General features: G+C 34.6%; 1 pseudogene; it reads right to left on the bottom strand.

Annotated features, from left to right (window-relative positions):
- Positions 1-797: 797 nt before the first annotated feature.
- LOC125833498 (uncharacterized) lies at positions 798-2933 on the bottom strand (annotated as a pseudogene).
- Positions 2934-4034: the final 1101 nt, after the last annotated feature.

Consider the following 4034-nt stretch of genomic DNA (forward strand, 5'->3'; position numbering starts at 1 on the left):
GAGAAGAAATCACAGGTTTAGATTAAGCCGAGTACGCTTTAATGGAAGCACAGAGGAGAGGAGAATCCAGACAAATTGCTGAAGGGAGAGGAGTATAGTTGGATGGTAGAAGGAAAACATCTAGACGAGCAACTAAACAATGGAACAAGAGAAGTATATTCTTTGAACTTCCATATTGGGAGTCCAGCTTGTTGCATCATAATCTTGATTTTATGCATATTGAAAAAAATATATGTGACAATATCATATATCCTTGATATTCTCCAGGGGAGCTTTATAATCACACTTTGTCACCTAGAGATGCTATTTCCTCCATCATTCTTTACTGTAATGGTTCATTTATCAGTTCATCTAGTAGAGGAAGCAAAACTCGGAGGTCTAATGCATTACCGAAACATGTATCCTATGGAGAGGTAAAACATTAACATTTTTCTAATTTAAAGTTATGTGTTTTCTGGAAATACTAACATTTTTAATTTATAGATATTTATGTTCTGGTCACCTTAAATAGTATGTACACTTACTGGATATTAATTTTTCTAGGGGATTAGGTTATTGTAAGGCCTATATACGGAATAAATCACAACCAGAGGGTTGTATAGCTGAGGGTCATATAGCTGAAAAGACTCTTACCTTTTGTTCTTGGTATATTGAGGATATGGGAGTTTTAGAGTTTTATCACAGACTCGTAGTGCCTGTGAAAGAGTCAGAATAGCAAGGTAAGTTATTTTTCAATTTCATAAAGAGTAGTTTACACATGAAAATGTGAAATAAATAGCGGCATAGGCTTGCAATGCTCATAAAGCGTCTTTGGCAGCACCTCTAGAGGTGATATCATCTTCAAATGATGATACCTCCAACTCCAAATTAGATATTTTGTAATGTTTGTGAATCTGGCCTGGTTTATTCTTTTTTCTTATTCCGTCAAGTAAATTTCATTGTCCTTTATGACTTTTTCTATGGCTACCATCTCATCAATCGATAACTCAAGCATGTTGCCAAGATGTAGTCTCTGTTGTCTGTGATACCACATCTTTTAAAAGACTTCAAAATATGCTAAAATTTCGAGTAGTTGTAAACATGCTCAAAATGGAGGGTTCACGAAGTCAGTGGATCTCGTGATTTAGCTACAAATGTCTTGTGTGCTACTGTCAAAACATAAAAAATACATCTAGGATAAGTGATGCATTCAGAGATGTTACTTCTTGCTCTAGTGTTGCAGACTGCATTATGTCGAGTAGTTTTTTCAAAATAAGAAACATAGCTGAAAAGGAAAAGAAAAAGGGTGGTTCCAATTACTTTGAAGCCTTCATTGCAATTTAGGTGATATATTGTGTAAATATTAGTCGTTCTTGAATTAGAAAGACCAAATAGTAATTGAAATATTATTAGTTTTTCTAAAGTCTGTGTAGTTGTTGGTGTAACTTCAAGTTCTATTTTATCATTTTATTTGGTTGACTCTATATTCATGTACTTCGCATATTTGTTCCGGGGTATTATTGAGATATATGGATGAAGGCAGTAACTGTAAGGTGCAATGAGGTTGGCATGTTTCATTTTCCAATTATTTTATGCATGGATGCTGAATCAATATCAAAATAATGATCTGTTGTTACTTTCAAATATAGAGGTAGCCTTATTCTATGAACTTTCTATATGCTTTTCACTTATTTACTTTTTATTTAGTCTGAGATACATGCAAGAAATTTGTGTCCCATGTTGTCCTACTTAATTTTAACTACAAGCACTATATTGTGATCACCGTACATCATTGTTTTCTTTCTGAGGTGTCTTTAATATTTGGGTGCTTGTGGTGATATATTTGTGGTATACGTAATCTGCAATCATGTTGGCTTCCTTGTAGTAGTGACAAAAGTCAACAAATCACATTCTTGATTCTAGCATTAATGTCATAAATAATCCTCTTCAGTTTCAAATTTGTGGTGTCTTTCATATTGAGCATGTTTGTAATCACCAAAGAATTCATCTCCATAGTGTATTTGTCGAAGCCCTTCTCTTCACGCCATTGACAGAAAATCTAGCACCTGCTACTTTAGAATATTTATTGCTGCTACATGTGACTGGTTTAGAAAAAGCCATGATGAAGTCCCCATTACTATCTTTGAATACACCTCATATCCCTGACTTTCCTTTTTCGTTCGTGTAACTACCATCAACATTCAGTTTGTAATCATGTAGTGCAGGTTTCTGCCATGTATTTTGTTTGATAGTAACCACATGTTGATGCCTCACGTTTGACATACATTAGGCCAGTTTGCTCTGATATGGCAAGTAGGATACATTGCGCTGCATAACAGCCATACTGTTCCAGATAAATTTGTATTTCATTTTCCTGGGAAACATGTTCTAATCCCTAACCTACATGTTGTCCACTTCTTCCATATTTCCCAGGAAATAAAGATGGATGCAGTTTGAAAGAATAATTTTGTGCTCACTATTTTTGGTATTCTGCTTCCACCAGTTCTGTAACACTCATGGCTTCATTGATTAATAATACGAAGTGAAGCCTCGATGTATATCCAAATTTTGTTAGTTGCTTCCCCTTGAATAAAAGTGTTGAATAAAGTCTATAACAAGATTAGCTCAATAATAGAAGTTACCAGAATAGTGAATCCCAAATCTTGATTTTGCTTCATTGAAAGAGAACTTCCCATGACGAAGTCTCCAGGCCAGAAAAGAGATCTTGAAAGGAACTGACTTATGCTATAACTTGTTTAGGAAATTATCCCTCTGTCTGATATTTTGGATAAATACAAAGCTGATTTGTTAGGCTAATGATCATCCTCTGTACATTTGCTAATAGCTGCATCCCCTTGTTCAACTGGTATAATGTTAATGTTCATCTCTTCTTGTACAATACTGATAGGTAAAATACAAGATTGAGTTCGTTCATCCCATTTTTCATTCAACATAATGGCTTTGACATATAGTTTAGCAAGTAGTCATCACAAGAAACAGTTGGAAGAAGAGCCAATGGACCATTGTTTGTCTCACTTTCCCACAAAAAGTTGCAATTACCATTGTTGATATTCCACTTGATATGTTGTTTTGCTTTGTTCCTTGACCATACTAAGTTTTTCCAAGCTTGAAAATTTGTAGCGAAATTCCTTGTTGGGTAAGTTTTGATCCGCACAAAAGGCGTAATGATATTTCTAAGAATCCATTTATTTTGCACAACATGCTTGTTAGCACAATATTTTATTTTTAGCCCATAAAGAGAATTTGGTCTCAATATCCACTACTTACACTTAGAAATAGTGTTATGCTTGATTTTGGTTCCTTATTTATGAAAACCGTGTTAAGTTGTACTAGAGATGCTTTATGTTTCTTAAGGTGAATGTAATTATTTGTGCTAGTGAAAAAGTTTGGTAAGATAGTCATGATAGAGACGTATCAATTCTGAATGTTCCCTGCAAAAGACTAGCTGATATAGTCAATGCAGACCACATGTCTCAATCATCACTATTGAACAAACTATAGAAAGTTTTCTGATAAACGAAGTTAAGTTTTGGTATCAAATATCAAAACCTAAGATGTCTACCAGCTGTGGTTAATTGGTGATTGTCAAGTTAGGATCTGTTACCTGGTAGTGGTTTCATGTACAATTGCTTTTGTTAAAGGCACAACTTTAAGTATATTATAGTCTGATTCTGGAAGAGCTAAAAGTGTGTTTCTACTATTTATCTTTTGTGTTGCACTTGCAGATTAGACCTCCATTCCCATGGAGACAAAACATATATTGTCTCATCTTTGTGGTTGATAAAAATGACAACGACCATGTTGTTGAGGCAAGAGACAAGCTTCACAGAGTGTCAAATGAGGTAATTTTGATATTGCTATAGTTATTTTGGGTGTTAATTAAAGAAAATATATATTAACGACCAACTATTACATCCAAGGGCGTGTGACCCAAATTCCAAAGGATAGGCTCAAAAGGTTGTGATACTAGTAGGAGTAGTAGAAGCTGTAACAACAACAATATGTACAGGCTCAAAATGGTAGGCACCATACCG

The sequence above is a fragment of the Solanum verrucosum genome, unplaced genomic scaffold (genome assembly GCF_900185275.1).
Source record: "Solanum verrucosum unplaced genomic scaffold, falcon-dt-bn FXZP01000186.1, whole genome shotgun sequence".
Taxonomy (NCBI): domain Eukaryota; kingdom Viridiplantae; phylum Streptophyta; class Magnoliopsida; order Solanales; family Solanaceae; genus Solanum; species Solanum verrucosum.